Below are 18704 nucleotides of genomic sequence, written 5' to 3' on the forward strand. Positions count from 1 at the left end.
CTACAGTCCATAAAAAAACTAAACTCCTCCCGAACAGGCCGTGAAGGCCCAACGGTACCGACCGGCCGCCGTGTCAGCCTTAGCCCATAGGCGCCACTGGATGCGGATATGGAGGGGCATGTAGTCAGCACACCGCTCTCCCGGCCGTATGTGAGTTTCCGAGACCGGAGCCGCTACTTAAGTAGCTTCTCAGTTTGCCTCACAAGTGTTGAGTGCACCCCATTTGCCAACAGCGCTCGGCAGACCGGATGGTCACCCATCCAAGTGCTAGCCCATCCCGGCAGGGCTTAACTTCGGTGATCTGCCGGGAACCAATGTTATCACTGCGGAAAGGCCGCTGGCGACTACTTTACATATTCGTAACTATTTTATGTTCTTCTTAATGAGAAATGCATTCGTGTCTCTTTTTACGTGCAGCAGGGCCTTTTAGTCTGCCTTGCCGAGAAGAGTGTGCTTCTAAAACTCTACGCAAACTGCCATCTTTGTTCAACAATTGCCTTAGCTGTTTCACAAAACAATGACACGTCGCGCAGTAGAATTAGATTGAGCACAGGTACTCGTATCCGAGTGTGCTGTGGCGTAATACTTAAGTATATTAACTTAGTATTAAGAAAACCTTAAGACATTTACTTGAAGTTTCACATAGCTTTATGATAATCCTTCGTGGCATGTAGTGAGACGGTGACCTAATGGTGATATCCATACCATAAACCAGTAATGGACATAGCTGATACTTCTCTCAGCATAATGTATAGTTTGACAAGTACATAAGATCTTAGAAAATATTTTCTTTTATGCAACTAACAGCTATACGACAACCGACATCCTTTAAAATAAAAATTAATACATCGTCACTCACTAAATATCGTTTATACAATTAAAATATTTTTGTTATTTGTATATATTAAAATATTAAATATAAAGACAAAATGTCCGTATTTTTGAGTGGACGCCTCTATAGACAGCGTAGGCCGTCAATATCTTCTGCACCATGACGATGGATTCCCTTCGAAGTGTGGTATCGATCCTATCGTTGACTAGGCGACGGACAGCAGCGTGACAAAGGGGGCAGCCATATTGCGCCGCTGCCATGACAACAGCGTCCATAGGGCCTGGACTAGGCAACAGATAACATCGTAACAGAGAGGACAGCCATGTTGGGCCGCTACAATGGCAACGGCGTCACATGGTACCTGGACTAGAGGGCTCTGTAAATACGATTACAGACAGGCACACTTAAACTTGTAACGTTATTAAAAAAATTAAAATAGGACATAAATAAGCACAAAGAAAACAGAATACAGACAGCAAATTGTTTCCTTCCCCTAGCATATTACGAATGAAGATAAGGTAACTTACTAACGTTCTTTTATAAGTTTGACGTTGAAAGGCTTTTCGCTTACTTTTTTATGTTTATTTATATAACAGTGTTTTTTTTAAAATGAACATGGTTCCTTTAAATTGTAAACTTAAAGCAAATTGTATTTATGCTTCAATTTTTAAGTGTAGACGTCTACCATTGGTCACCGCTGGAGGCGTTTCTTACGCTCACGTGCTCATAGCTTGCCATATAAACCTAGGCATAAGGCAAATTCTTTACAGTCTCCTGCCACACCAGCGGGTAAAATGTATTTACGTAATCCATTCTTGTAAGATGGTTGTTATTAGTTTTGTCCAGGATATATATTGTAATTTCACAGTATGTTCGCCCTGAATATGGCCCCTGCGATGGGCTGAAACCGGTCGGCGCTAAATAAATAAAAAAAAACTAGATTAAGACTGTTTTCTCAATATTAAATTAATTTTATATCAATCACTGTTACTCCACAACCATGTTGTCCAAACACGTAAGTATATTACTTCAAGCTGTTTTACTACCAAAATTTAAATTAATAATATCGGTGAGGATATCACATCTGCTATTCTTCGAAGTTATTTAGTCCACTTAAACGTCGAACCCATATCGAGTTTTAAACTATTATTGAGAAATTAGCACAGATTATATGACTTGAGGCAAAGTTCTCATAGTCGTGATGTTCTAATATAAACACTTGAGTTATCACTAAAGTCTAATTTTATTTCAAGGGACTGTTCAAAATTAGGCACTTTAAAGAAATTAAGGTTCCTCTTTTTCTATTTTTCTGGAATTACGATTGAAAAACTTGTTCTCAAATTAGTTATTTTTATTTACTGTCTGTAGATGAAACTTCCAGTATATGTTCCGACATGCTTAGTATTTTCCGAGATAGACTGCTGGCTAATAATATCCAAAGGTGCGTTAACTGGTCAACAAATGCCAAAATTAGTCCTTTCCTTTAAACATAGAGGGTGTCCCAGAAATGTAGTGAAAAACCTCGAGGGGTTATAGAGATAAGAACCAATGTTCAGAAAAGTCATCCAACGACACTACAAGGCGTAGAAGTTATACCGCCGGCGCGTGCCGCTAGGCCATCCATTCGGCAGCAAACGTGACTTTGAATGCTGACGGACCGTCTCGCAATGTTGTCTGTTATTCAGCAATCGCGACTGAATGCCATGATCGCCAATAGAGGAGATAGCTACAGCATAGAAAGGCCTTCTCTCCTGTGAATGCGATTCTCTGTTGCCCCAGTGGACGACGGTTTCGGTCACGTGTTTCTATCCGCAGTTTATTTTTGTCCTGGGACCCTCTAAAATATCCAATGCTTTTCGGTACACAGGAGAAAAATAAACTGTAAATGGAAACATGTCCGAAACCGTCATCCATCAAGGCAAAAGAGTATTACATTCATTTTGCATTACATTCATTTTGCACAGTTTCCTGCCGTTAGGTAGACAGGAGTGACACCACCAGCAGTCGACCAATAGTGTAAACGCCCAGAAGATGACCCCTACGTCGGGTTGAAACCGGTTGGCGGTATTATAACAATAATAAATGCGATTAAGACTGTTCTTGAATTATTGACATTCATAGGAGACTAGCTCCATCTACTCCACTGGTGTTCGTGGCAATCAGTCGCGATCAGTGGATAATAAACAATATGGCAAGACGTTCCGTTGCGCCTACTGACCGTCACCGTACAATGTCACGTTTGCTGCCGAGGGATGGCCAAGTGGTAGGCGCTGGCGCCAATAACTTCGAAGCTCTGTAGCATTGTTGGATGAAGTTTCTGGACACAGGTTCCTAACCTCGATTTGATCCTCCAGAGGCCGGCCGCGGTGGTCTAGCGGTTCTAGGCGCGCAGTCCGGAACCGCGCGACTGCTACGGTCGCAGGTTCGAATCCTGCCACGGGCATGAATGTGTGTGATGTCCTAAGGTTAGTTAGGTTTAAGTAGTTCTAAGTTCTAGGGGACTGATGACCACAGTAGTTAAGTCCCATAGTGCTCAGAGCCATTTGAACCATTTGATCCTCCAGACACTCTATGCAACCCTCCGATGTTTCTGGCAATATTTCTGGGACACCCTGCAAAGCACTCACAGGCTTTTCACTGTTACTCAAAAATCAGTGAAACTGCATAACTGCTTCCATGCTTGTTTATAGGATCACTGCACTACTCAACATATGTAGTCGACACACATTTACATTAACACACTTTTTATTAATAACACATTGATTTAAAATACAGAGAACATTACATGTGGACTAATACATCACACAAATTAGTTTTGAACATGCATTTAATAAGAATGCGCAGAGAAGATTTGACGCTGATGGTGCGATGTTCTCGCCGTGAGAACCGTCAGCGCCTATTTGGTTAGTGACGTGCACTGTTGACTACTGCGTCGGTAGGACACCGTTGAAGAATGCTGAAGATTAGATGGGTAGATCACGTAACTAATGAGGAAGTATTGAATAGGATTGGGGAGAAGAGAAGTTTGTGGCACAACTTGACTAGAAGAAGGGATCGGTTGGTAGGACATGTTCTGAGGCATCAAGGGATCACCAATTTAGTATTGGAGGGCAGCGTGGAGGGTAAAAATCGTAGAGGGAGACCAAGAGATGAATACACTAAGCAGATTCAGAAGGATGTAGGTTGCAGTAGGTACTGGGAGATGAAAAAGCTTACACAGGATAGAGTAGCCTGGAGAGCTGCATCAAACCAGTCTCAGGACTGAAGACCACAACAACAACAGATACCCCAAAGTTGACCGACAGCAATTTCATATTATTAGCTTCCACCGACAGAGACATACATTACGTCAATGAAGAATCAGCACGGGATGACATTTACGAGAGCTGCACAGTGCACAGGTAGGAGGAAATCCGACGACACGAACCACCAAGGCGGATCAAGGAAGGTCCGACTTACACTCGCAAATTCCGGGTGGAAATGCTGACCAGTCATACTGTACATGACATATACCACCCTCTACGGACTCGCGGCTAAGCTGAGTAATAACAGTATCAATTTAGAAGCGAGGGGATCTTGCAATTTCCACCGCGCGACATGAAATAATCAGGAAAAACAATGTTCTAATACACACATCATACGCAAAATACATAATTAAATAATACACGTTTCTTGCCTAACTAATGTCACTCAAGCGGAAACCATGGATATTACTGCCCATTGAAGTTTAGAACACCACAGCTACACTGACGTCTGCAGCTGAAGCTGTAATGAGGTACATTAGCGGCCAAAAGCGAGAATGGTTTGATAAATAAATCAAAATCCATCTTCTGTCGTGCAATATCTTCGAATGTTTCTGAGTTACAATGACGAAATGTTTCATTTAGTTACGTTTGAACCACAAATGATTAACTACGGGTAATGTTCCACATAATGAACCTAATGCTGATTTTTCCATAGGATTCGTTTTTGTTTCATATAATCAAACTTGTTCGTCATATATGTTACCAAATGATTCAATATTTGCATTAAGACACTTAATGAATTCAAATAGCTGATGACGTCGGCTATGAAAGGTTTTGTCACTACTCTGTTTACTTTAATTCAGTTTTCTCCCCAAAGGCCCCCTTTATTTCAGGAATCCTTCATTGTTGTTCGTATGAAAACAAGTGCATCATATCGCCTTTATTGTTGGTGCTGTAATGACGTTCCAGTAAGCGTTTTTCCGATTCATAATAGTGCCATGATATAGTAAACACTTTGCGTGGCCTTGGACGGAAAGTATGAAAATTCCCACTCGGCACTGAAATATGTGGAGTCTCATATTTTTCTTTTTTGGACAAGCGTGTGTACTAAACAGTATTCGTAATGCAAGGCAGAACGAAAATCTGATTTACCGGAGATAGTGGTGTCAGCAATCTTCTTAGCGTGTGACAAGGCGATCGCTTTGCTCTAGCGGCGTCCGGCTGCAGCCGTCATTGTCGTCACCCTCATCACCCCTGAAATCTATCTGGCGATGCTGTCTGAGAACTAGGCAGGAGCGCGGCCATAGCGCTGGCACTTATTGAACAATGTTAGGCCAGGCCTGTTTCATAATGTTTCTTATGATATTAACTTTTCCTACATAAGAATGTCATTAACTTTTCCCACATAATTGTGGGTTGATGTCATCCGGTAATGTAACGAGGCTACCTCGCATTCAAAAAGTTCTTAGCGATAAATGTACATTGATTGCTTCACTTTGAAAGGTGTGTTGGTGTAAAGAAAGACGCATTGACTATCCCCATAGACAGTGATAAATGAACTCCGAAAAAATGAACATATGCAGAGTGAAAAATATAATCCCCAATAGAATAAGGTTAGCGACACGATCTATCTCGAAAATAGCATATAAAATAGCCACAAAGGCTATGCTTTACAATTAAATACTTTGAACATGTGTTAACCTGTCGCTTTTACCATTTAGTAGTGCAATGGGCTAGTCTCCCCAACTTCGTGCACATACTAAATATAGGAAATAGTTAACTGATAGAATAATCATTTAACAAAATCCTAACGTCCCCTCTGACATACAAGATCACAGTAAGGTATTGCAACCACGCAAGCCTTAGCATCCAGCAGCACAGCAGCTGTAGCCTTACTTTTCCCAGTTTCTGCAACCTAACTAGCATGCATAGAATTTCCGTTTACTACTATCGTGTCTCTACCAAGGCTCAGTAGCAGCAGATTTACAGAGAGACTATGACTCCAGGAATTATGTTATGTGAGACAAAAAAAAAAAAAAAATGTCTGCCAACCAGCATAGCCTATTCAAATATATCGTGTTTTCGGTAAAGTAAAATCGCAAGAACTAGTTTAACCAACAAAACATGCGAAAAACATACAAAACAAAAAACCGTAACAATATTTCAAATTACAATTTCAAACAGTGGATTCACAAGCAGATGTAAAATGGTTCAAATGGCTCTAAGCACTATGGGACTTAACTTCTGAGGTCATCAGTCCCCTAGAACTTAGAACTACTTAAACCTAACTAACCTAAGGACATCACACACATCCATGCCCGAGGCAGGATTCGAACCTGCGAGCGTAGCGGTCGCGCGGTTGCAGACTGTAGCGCCTAGAACCGTTCGGCCACTCCGGCCGGCCAGACAAGGGCGATTTCTTTTCCAACACCGTGTAGCCTCGAATGTAACTCTCCAAATCAGAACTGGAACCAGATTGGAAGTAATTATTAACTCTCGCCAAACGATGAAGTCACACGACTTGCAACATGGAAATGATTGCTATTGGACAGGAGCAAAACGACTGACCAGAGTCTTGGCCGGCCGAAGTGGCCGAGCGGTTCTAGGCGCTTCACTCCAGAACCGCGCTGCTGCTACGGTCGCAGGTTCGAATCCTGCCCGAGCATGGATGTGTTTTATGTCCATAGGTTAGTTAGGTGTCCGCCCCGGATAGCTGAGTGGTCTGCACGACAGAATGTCAATCCTGAGATCCCGGGTTCGATTCCCGTCTGGGTCAGATATTTTCTCCGTTCAGGGACTGGGTGTTGTGTTGTCCTAATCATCATCATTTCATCCCCATCGACGAACAAGTCACCGAAGTGGCGTCAAATCCAAAGACTTGCACCTGGCAAACGGTCTACTGGACGGGAGGTTAGTTAGATTTAAGTAGTTCTAAATCTAGGGGACTGATGACCTCAGATGTTAAGTCCGACAGTGCTTAGAGCTATTTGAACCATTGGTCACAGAGGATGCCTCATTCAGCTGTGATGGTGTTTTCAACTGCCGGAACATCTATGTCTGGAGCGGGGATAATCCCTACGCCACCTACTCGTACTTCGGTGACCACCAATAACGATTCTCTGTCAGCGTTGGGTGGGCATTGTCCACGATCATCTTACTAGCCCTTAGTGGCTGGCTCCCCTATTGAGTGGTATACGTTACTTTACGTTCCTGTGAGGTGCGATGCTAAAGTACTTTGAGACTGTACGCCTTGTCCGCAAAAGGACGTAGTCTTTACACGACGGTGCACCGGTATTAATGTCCACGAGCACCTGAAAAACACGTGCTCTCATCATTGGATTGGAAGGGGAGGTCCTGTTCCATGACAAGCACGATTGCCGGATTCAACCTCTGACGTTTTGTTCTCTGAGGTTAGGTCAAGATGTTTGTATGAAGCCTTCTTAGAAACGCATGAAGAGCTGCTTGCTAGGGTCAAAGCCATCTCTTTGCTGGTGCGGCAGACACCGGCATCTTTGAGAGAGTGCGGCAGAACTTCATGGGCCGTAGCTATGCATGAACTGAGACTGCCGGTCGCCCCTCTACATTTTTGTTATGTGGCGTACACTTTATATTTTCACAATACAATAAATATGCATTTCCGACCGTTGGTAGCCTATCACAATATAATCGGTTTGGGATACAGTATCATCAGTTTCAATTACACCCAAAAGGTTTGAGATACCCTGTATAATTTATTGTGGCTATAGAAATAACTGTTGTATACCCGCCAGTGTAGCCGAGCGCGGTAACGCGCTGCTTCCTGGACTCGGGTAGGCGCGCCGGCCGGACATCGAATCCGCCCGGCGGATTAACGACCGCCGGCCGGGGTGGTCGAGCGATTCTAGGCGCTACAGTCTGGAACCGCGCGACCGCTACGGTCGCAGGTTCGAATCCTGACTCGGGCATGGATGTGTGTGATGTCCTTAGGTTAGTTAGGTTGAAGTAGTTCTAAGTTCTAGGGGACTGATGTCCTTAGAAGTTAAGTCCCATAGTACTCAGAACCATTTGAACCATTTTTTGATTAACGACGAGGGCCGGTGTGCCAGCCAGCCTGACTGGTTCAAATGGCTCTGACACTATGGGACTTAACTTCTGAGGTCATCAGTCGCCTAGAACTTAGAACTACTTAAACCTAACTAACCTAAGACATCACACACATCCATGCCCGAGGAAGGGATTCGAAAGTGCGACCGTAGCGGTCGTGCGGTTCCAGACTGTAGCGCCTAGAACCGCTCGGCCACACCTGCCGGCGGCCAGCCTGGACGTGGTTTTTAGGCGGTTTTCCACATCCCGCTTGGTGAATACCGGGATGGTCCCCACGTTCCGCCTTAGTTACTCGAGTCGCAGACATCTGAAACACGTCCGCACTATTTCACGATTTACACTAGACGCGGACAGGTGGGGTACACTGTTTCCGACCTGGGGGGCATCCGGCCATCCCAAGCACTAACACTGCCAAATCCTTTGTAACCATGCGGACCCTGCGGGACTATGGCGTAAGCGAATGAAAGAAAGAAAGATAAGAAGTAGAAATAATTGTAATATGGAAAGCAGTCCGACGTCTACACTGTCAGAGGACAGAAGATTTACAATTAGGAGTTCTTTTATATACTGACAGGGACATTGTAGTAGTGAGGATAGATGATTCATTGAGTTAATTGGCAATCCTTCGAAATACAAGCGCTATGAAGTCTCACATGTTACAAGGTATCAGCTCAGTCATTCTTTTCGCTATGGGAAGATGAGAGGAACGGAGACTTTATACGCCGTAACCGGCTGGCAAGGAGAACGTTGCAAAGACAGACAGCAGTAGCAGCAGCGGACGCTTTTTGATCTGGACAGGGCGCCGTGGCAGCGTGGCGTCGCGTAGTCGGTGCAGGCGGCGCTCAATGGCCTGCGGCAGCGGCGGCTGCGGTCGCTGATTAGCCGGCCGGCTGCCGGCGGGGCGCTTTCATGGCCAGAGCCGGCCGGGACAGCTCCGGCCGTGCCGCTGCCGGCTACGAGACAGGCACGTGCTGCGGTCGCGCGCCGACACCATCGCTCCGGATCGTTAACAGCTGCGAGCACTACTGCTCTCACAACGGTCTGCGTCCTCGTCTGCATCCGCAAATTTTCACTTCTCTCGTTCCAGCCAAGTCTGTCGGCTGCGAGGTCGTAGAACACTGTCTATGCCGGAACATCACACTGAGGTGACTTACGTCATAGGACCTCCTAATATCGTGTGAGATATCCTTTTGCCCGGAGAGCCGCAGCAACTCGTCGTGGCATGGACTCAAAAAATCGTTGGAAGTCCCCTGCATTAGCCACGAGACAGCCGTCCATAATTGCTAAAGTGTTGCCAGGGCAGGAGGTTTTGCACCAACTGACCTCTCGATTATGCCCCGTAAATGTTCGACGGGGCTTATGTCGAGCGACCAACCTGCCAAATCAGTCGCTCGAAGTGTCCAGCAGCTTCTTAAAACCAATAGTGGACAGTTATGGATTCTTGACATGACACTGTGACATCGATAAAGATTCCATCGCTCTTTACAAACGAAGTCAATGAATGGCAGCAGATGGTCTCCAGGTAGCCGAATATAATCATTTCCAATCAATGAACGGTCCAGTTGGACCAGAGAACGCAGTCTATTCCATGTAAATACACACCACACCATTGTTGTTGTTGTGGCCTTCAGTCCAGAGACTGGTTTGATACAGCTCTCCATGCTACTCTATCCTGTGCAAGCTTCTTCATCTCCAAGTACCTACTGCAACCTACATCCTTCTGAATCTCTTTAGCATATTGATCTCTTGGTCTCCCTCTACGATTTTTACCCTCCACACTGCCGCCAATACTAAATTGGTGATCCCTTGATGCCTCAGAATATGCCCTACCAACCGATCCCTTCTTCTAGTCAAGTTGTGCCACAAATTTCTCTTCTCCCCAATTCTTTTCAGTACCTCCACATTAGTTATGTGATCTACCAATCTAATCTTCAGCATTATTCTGTAGCACCACATTTCGAAAGCTTTTATTATCTTCTTGTCTAAACTATTTGTCGTCCACGTTTCACTTCCATACATGGCTACATTCCATACAAATACTTTCAGAAACGACTTCCTGACACTTAAATCTATACTCGATGTTAAAAAATTTCTCTTCTTCAGAAACGCTTTCCTTCCCATTGCCAGTCTACATTTTAAATCCTCTGTACTTTGACCATCATCAGTTATTTTGCTCCCCAAATAGCAAAACTTCTTTACTACTTTAAGTGTCTAATTTCGTAATCTAATTCCCGCAGCATTAACCGATTTAAATCGACTACATTCCATTATCCTCGTTTTGCTTTTGTTGATGTTCATGTGGTATCCTCCTTTCAAGACTCTGTCCATTCCGTTCAACTACTCTTCCAAGTCCTTTGCTGTCTCTGACAGAATTACAATGTCATCGGTGAACCTCTAGTTTTTATTACTTCTCCATTGGTTTTAATTCCTACTCTGAATTTTTCTTTTGTTTCCTGTACTGATTGCTCAATATACGGATTGAATAACATCGGGGATAGGCTACAATCCTGTCTCACTCCCTTCCCAACCACTGCTTCCCTTTCATGCCCCTCGACTCTTATAACTGCCATCTGGTTTCTGTACAAACTGTAAATAGCCTTTCGCTCCCTGTAATTTACTCCTGCCACCTTCAGAATTTGAAAGAGAGTATTCCAGTCAACAATGTCAAAAGCTTTCTCTAAGTCTACAAATGCTAGAAACGTAGGTTTGCTTTCCTTAATCTGTTTTCTAAGATAAGTGCTAGTATTGCCTCACGTGTTCCAACTTTTCTACGGAATCCACCATTATGGAGTCACATAATAAGCTTATGCGGTGCCTTGTTTGCAACACTATAGCTCTAAGGCTCTACTGATTTATTTTCCCTTTTGTTTTATTTAATATACTGTTGTTAAATTGTCGTAAATATTATTTGACTGTATCGATACCATAAGAGTGTTTACTTTTTTCTTTGTAAAACCTTTGATGTCCTGGTATAAACATATGCAATGTATTGTTTTTGTTAGTTTAACACTTTGCCTCACATGGAGGGAGACAAACCTTATCATATATATCTGGAATTTGGGTGAATAATTTTTTGTAGAAGTGTCAATATGTGCAAATGTTCCGTTTTATTTAATATGTTTGGTTGCTGTTATGTAATTGCTGATCCTCACTTAGTGTTCTTAGTGCTTTGTACGTATAAAAGGTGTTGTGGTTCCCCTTGGGAACGGAATCGTGCAGCGCGAGCAAAATGTGGTTGGCATGGATAGAAATGTGTAACCAAGAGTTAGTCGGGGACGAGCTACCAAACTGTCAATAGCTTATGTAAAAGTCGTGTATTGTGCTGGTGCCGAGAGAGGCTTTTTGTTCCGTTTTCCAATGTGCCAAAGCCTCGGATGGATGTATGAATAGCTGGCTTTATTCTGGAAATGATACTTATCAATCTGGGATCGTTGCCACCAAGAAATGACAGAGCCCAGCATTTTTACCTGAAAATCCACCTACCAATATGCACTCGCCACCACATTGCGCAATCACTGTAACGGAATGGAGGAATTGTAGAGATGTAAAGTGAAGGATCAGCTCATTAGATGTTTTAGTGTGCTCAAGTATAAGGTAACTTATACCTGAATTTATGTACTTACCTTGATTTTTTTCCTTATCACAACACCTCTCAGGTTCCTCTCCGTTTGAACTATGATTACCGAGTGGAAAAATGAAAGTCTCAAAGCCAAACAGTTAATTAAGTAATGTTGTTTGATATTTGGTAAGGAGGGAGTATTCATCTTTACTGTGGATTTGGTAAAATTGTGGGAGGCAGTAAATGTAGGATTGTGAAAGCCTCCAAGTGATTGAAACAATGCAATTTAAAGTTTTGTGGACTTTCAAAGTTACCTATTTAATCATTGACTTGAAAGTAAAAGACTGTGGTAATAAAGACAGACAATGAATCATCTTGAGGTTAGTTCCAAAAGTAAATATTAGTAAAGTTTGGCTTGAAATGTTCTTTTTAGTAAACAATTATTGTGCAGTCTATTGAAGTAGTGCAAAAAGATGAGTCATTGTTTTATAACTATGTCAATTTGTGTCTCATTGCAGTAAAAGTTAAAAACTGTCACTGTTGAAAGTTATAAACCTATACTTGCTAGATTCTTGATCCTCATATGTGTTGAAAGTGCTTATTACCTGTGCAACAGGATCCATAGTTTGTCTATTGTGCTCACTGATAGAAAATTATTGACAGAAAGATCATTTTCTATGAAAATAGTAATTTGTTTTATTCAGAGGACAGTGAGGAATTGTTCGCTAGTGAACTCCGTTTTAATTTCATCTCAGGTAGGAAAGTATTTGCTAAAGACGGACTAAATTCATGCCCAATTTTATAATTCTACAGTTATCTTTAATAGTGATGTTATTGAAATTATTCGATTTGACTAAGTCCTGAATGCAAAAGTGTGTGTCATTATATGTTGTGTTTATGCAAATAGCCTTGTTCTTCTTTAACTGCTAGCATTTTCTTTAACGTCAATATCTTCTAGTGACAGAGTTCATTGCACTATCGTGTGATAAAGTATAGGCTGTGTCTGTCCATTAAAGTTACTCATATGTATTTTATTGAACAAGAATGTTAATCATTATCATGCCTAATTAGGCTGGCGACCGTTTCCTTTATTCTTTGAACAGTGTGGATAGGTAAAATATTGTTTGTTACTGTTTAAATATTTACGTAATTCTGACTTTCACTTCCGATAAGCCACCTCCGTTAGGTACATCGCGGTCAACACAACAAAATTCCTTTCAGAGGGTAACGCTGCACTGTAACTGGTCACCAATATAGTTTCAGAACGTAAATAAACAGCAGTGGTAGTGTTATACGTTGACATATAAAAAAATGGAAATTTGTGGTAATGTCTTATGGGACCAAACTGCTAAGGTCAGCGGTCCCTAAGCCTACACACTACCTAATCTAACTTAAACTAACTTACGCTATGGTCAACACACACATCCATACCCGAGGGAAGATTCGAACCGCCAACGCGGTGGTGGGAAAGGGGTTTTCGGGAAGCCGCACGGACGGTGATGACAAAGCGCCTCAGATCGCGCTCGGCTGACATTTCGGTCCATGGCTTCGTGGGGTGGGGCCTACCTCACACCAATTCTACCACCAGCTCTTACCAACTGGTATCACCGAGGTTTCCCGGTAGTGAAGAGTCCAACCCATACGTTCACAAGCCCAAGAGAGGCGTTGCAGGCGATGTCTCGTTGTTAGCAGAGGCTCTCGCTTCTTTCGTCCACTGACACACCGCCTTAACGGCAAATTTCGGCTCACTGTCTACATCTACATCTATACTCCGCGAGCCACCTTACGGTGTGTAGCGGAGGGTACTTATTGTACCACTATCTGATCCCCCCTTCCCTGTTCCATTCACGAATTGTGCGTGGGAAGAACGACTGCTTGTAAGTCTCCGTATTTGCTCTAATTTCTCGGATCTTTTCGTTGTGATCATTACGCGAGATATATGTGGGCGGTAGTAATATGTTGCCCATCTCTTCCCCGAATGTGCTCTCTCGTAATTTCGATAATAAACCTCTCCGTATTGCGTAACGCCTTTCTTGAAGTGTCCGCCACTGGAGCTTGTTCAGCATCTCCGTAACGCTCTCGCGCTGACTAAATGTCCCCATGACAAATCGCGCTGCTTTTCGCTGGATCATGTCTATCTCTTCTATTAATCCAACCTGGTAAGGGTCCCATACTGATGAGCAATACTCAAGAATCGGACGAACAAGCGTTTTGTAAGCTACTTCTTTCGTCGATGAGTCACATTTTCTTAGAATTCTTCCTATGAATCTCAACCTGGCGCCTGCTTTTCCCACTATTTGTTTTATGTGATCATTCCACTTCAGATCGCTCCGGATAGTAACTCCTAAGTATTTTACGGTCGTTACCGCTTCCAATGATTTACCACCTATGGCATAATCGTACTGGAATGGATTTCTGCCCCTATGTATGCGCATTATATTACATTTATCTACGTTTAGGGAAAGCTGCCAGATGTCGCACCATGCATTAATCCTCTGCAGGTCCTCCTGGAGTACGTACGAGTCTTCTGATGTTGCTACTTTCTTGTAGACAACCGTGTCATCTGCAAATAGCCTCACGGAGCTACCGATGTTGTCAACTAAGTCATTTATGTATATTGTAAACAATAAAGGTCCTATCACGCTTCCCTGCGGTACTCCCGAAATTACCTCTACATCTGCAGATTTTGAACCGTTAAGAATGACATGTTGTGTTCTTTCTTCTAGGAAATCCTGAATCCAATCACAAACCTGGTCCGATATTCCGTAAGTTCATATTTTTTTCACTAAACGTAAGTGCGGAACCGTATCAAATGCCTTCCTGAAGTCCAGGAATACGGCATCAATCTGCTCGCCAGTGTCTACGGCACTGTGAATTTCTTGGGCAAATAGGGCGAGCTGAGTTTCACATGATCTCTGTTTGCGGAATCCATGTTGGTTATGATGAAGGAGATTTGTATTATCTAAGAACGTCATAATACGAGAACACAAAACATGTTCCATTATTCTACAACAGATTGACGTAAGCGAAATAGGCCTATAATTATTCGCATCTGATTTATGACCCTTCTTGAAAATGGGAACGACCTGCGCTTTCTTCCAGTCGCTAGGTACTTTACGTTCTTCCAGCGATCTACGATAAATTGCTGATAGAAAGGGGGCAAGTTCTTTAGCATAATCACTGTAGAATCTTAAGGGTATCTCGTCTGGTCCGGATGCTTTTCCGCTACTAAGTGATAGCAGTTGTTTTTCAATTCCGATATCGTTTATTTCAATATTTTCCATTTTGGCGTCCGTGCGACGGCTGAAGTCAGGGACCGTGTTACGATTTTCCGCATTGAAACAGTTTCGGAACACTGAATTCAGTATTTCTGCCTTTCTTCGGTCGTCCTCTGTTTCGGTGCCATCGTGGTCAACGAGTGACTGAATAGGGGATTTAGATCCGCTTACCGATTTTACATATGACCAAAACTTTTTAGGGTTCTTGTTTAGATTGTTTTGCCAATGTTTTATGTTCGAATTCGTTGAATGCTTCTCTCATTGCTCTCTTTACGCTCTTTTTCGCTTCGTTCAGCTTTTCCTTATCAGCTATGATTCGACTACTCTTAAACCTATGATGAAGCTTTCTTTGTTTCCGTAGTACCTTTCGTACATGATTGTTATACCACGGTGGATCTTTCCCCTCGCTTTGGACCTTAGTCGGTACGAACTTATCTAAGGCGTACTGGACGATGTTTCTGAACTTTTTCCATTTTTGTTCCACATCCTCTTCCTCAGAAATGAACGTTTGATGGTGGTCACTCAGATATTCTGCGATTTGTGCCCTATCACTCTTGTTAAGCAAATCTATTTTCCTTCCTTTCTTGGCATTTCTTATTACACTTGTAGTCATTGATGCAACCACTGACTTATGATCACTGATACCCTCTTCTACATTCACGGAGTCGAAAAGTTCCGGTCTATTTGTTGCTATGAGGTCTAAAACGTTAGCTTCACGAGTTGGTTCTCTAACTATCTGCTCGAAGTAATTCTCGGACAAGGCAGTAAGGATAATGTCACAAGAGTCTCTGTCCCTGGCTCCAGTTCTGATTGTGTGACTATCCCATTCTATACCTGGTAGATTGAAGTCTCCCCCTATTACAATAGTATGATCACGAAACTTCTTCACGACGTTCTGCAGGTTCTCTCTGAGGCGCTCAACTACTACGGTTGCTGATGCAGGTGGTCTATAGAAGCATCCGACTATCATATCTGACCCACCTTTGATACTTAACTTAACCCAGATTATTTCACATTCGCATTCGCTAATAACTTCACTGGATATTATTGAATTCTTTACTGCTATAAATACTCCTCCACCATTGGCGTTTATCCTATCCTTGCGGTATATATTCCATTCTGTGTCTGGGATTTCGTTACTGTTCACTTCCGGTTTTAACCAACTTTCCGTTCCTAATACTATATGCGCACTATTTCCTTCAATAAGAGATACTAATTCAGGAACCTTGCCCTGGATACTCCTGCAGTTTACCAATATTACGTTAACTTTTCCTGTTTTTGGTCTCTGAGGACGGACGTTCTTTATCAACGATGATAATGTCCTCTCTGGTAAGCCGTCAGGTATTTTATCGTTTCGCCCAAGGGGGGGTCCCTCTAACCTAAAAAACCCCCGTGTGCACGCCACACGTACTCTGCTACCCTAGTAGCTGCTTCCGGTGTGTAGTGCACGCCTGACCTGTCTAGGGGGGCCCTACAGTTCTCCACCCAATAACGGAGGTCGATGAATTTGCAACCATTATAGTCGCAGAGTCGTCTGAGCCTCTGGTTTAGACCCTCCACACGGCTCCAAACCAGAGGACCGCGATCGACTCTGGGCACTATGCTGCAGATATTAAGCTCAGCTTGCACTCCGCGTGCGATGCTGGTTGTCTTCACCAAATCAGCCAGCCGCCGGAAGGAACCAAGGATGGCCTCAGAACCCAAGCGGCAGGCGTCATTCGTTCCGACATGTGCTACTATCTGCAGCCGGTCACACCCAGTGCGTTCAATAGCTGCCGGAAGGGCCTCCTCCACATTACGGACGAGACCCCCCGGCAAGCACACCGAGTGCACACTGGCATTCTTCCCCGACCTACCCGCTATTTTCCTGAGGGGCTCCATAACCCGCCTAACGTTGGAGCTCCCTATAACTAGTAGGCCCGCCCTCTGTGACTGTCGGGACCTTGCCGGAGAATCGGCCACTGGCCCAACAGGCGAGGCATCCTGTGGTGGCTCGGAAACGATGTCATCACCACTAGGAAGCACCCCGTACCTGTTGGAAAGGGGTAAGGCAGCTGCCACGCGGCCAGATCCCACCTTCGCCTTTCGGCCAGGCACGCGCGAGCCCACCACTGTCCGCCATTCACCCTGGAGTGATGGCTGACCGGTAAGATGCTCACTGCCGGAAGACGCAGCGACATCAGGGGTTCCATGTGATTCCAAGGCCACCGAAGTAGGCATAGGTCTCACCACAGTTGCCCCAACGCCACTACGAGCCGACGCCTGCGCCTCGAGCTCGATGAGCCTAACAGACAAAGCCTCCACCTGCCCCCGAAGAGTGGCCAATTCTCCTTGCGTCCGCTCACAACAACCACAGTCCCTACACATGACTATGTTTACCCTACTCTATACGGTCACAAATTCCCAAGATAATCTTCTGATGAGCTACTCTGATAATCAAGAAACACTCACTGAAATACGAGACGCGAAAACTACGCTAGGTTTTCCCAGAAAAACTATTTAAAAGCTAAGCGCAGCAAATAAGTACAAAAACGCTTTATACAAACAGTACTCGCTGCTGCTGGTACTCTCGCTCTGGCTGTCACAAGACAACTGCTGATTCAAGTGACTAGTGGCTAACGGCCGCGAAACAAACAAAAGACGGTTTTAGGGCGCTTTCGGTTCTAAACGATCAAGAAAACACTAAGAAATCTAACACGAAAACTACGTAAAGTTTTATCAAGAACTGTTAGTTACTATGCAGAGCAGATAAACACAAATAGAATCCCTTCCTTAGTGGAAGGTCGTAAACAAAATGCAAAATAAACGCTTTATACAAACAGTACTCGCTGCTGCTGGTGCTCTCGCTCTGGCTGTCACAAGACAACTGCTGATTCAAGTGACTAGTGGCTAACGGCCGCGAAACAAACAAAAGACGGTTTTAGGGCGCTTTCTGTTCTAAACGATCAAGAAAACACTAAGAAATCTAACACGAAAACTACGTAAAGTTTTATCAAGAACTGTTAGTTACTATGCAGAGCAGATAAACACAAATAGAATCCCTTCCTTAGTGGAAGGTGAAACGTCCCCTTTGAACAATTTATATATGACTGTGCTTAAACTGACACACAATATTTTGTTAGCGCAACGCAATCTGACTTTCAAAATTCCCTACAAAAGAATGGCCCTGACTAACATTAAACTATACCTTTCACAAATCACTTACCTCACAAAAATCTTCGCTGCTCAAGCTACTGCAATACAGCGAGCGCCACTACTGCCAGCTAAATAAAAGATTCAAACTATGGAAGGCACTAACTACTGATAGGGATAGTTAGCAAATGAAAGATATTAATAGAGAACAAACAATGTATTTACCTTGATATCATCATATACAAATATAGCAGTTCATGACAAATTTCGAAACTCCGCCATCTCTCTCCCCACATCCACCACTGCTGGCGGCTCACCTCCAACTGCGCAATGCTACGTGCTGTTCACATCCAGCTGCCGCTGCCCAACACTACAATGGCAGACAACAATGCAAACTAGCCACAGACTGCACACAGCACAGCCAGTGATTTTCATACAGAGGTGGCGTTACCAATAAAAAAACCTAAACAGCCTACTTACATAGCCCCCATGCTCCCCACAAAAATTTTTACAAATTGGATTGGGCAGTGGCCAATAAAGATTTGAAAAAAATTTTTCATAATTACAATAACAAA

Source organism: Schistocerca serialis, chromosome 4 (assembly GCF_023864345.2).
Source record: "Schistocerca serialis cubense isolate TAMUIC-IGC-003099 chromosome 4, iqSchSeri2.2, whole genome shotgun sequence".
NCBI lineage: Eukaryota > Metazoa > Arthropoda > Insecta > Orthoptera > Acrididae > Schistocerca > Schistocerca serialis.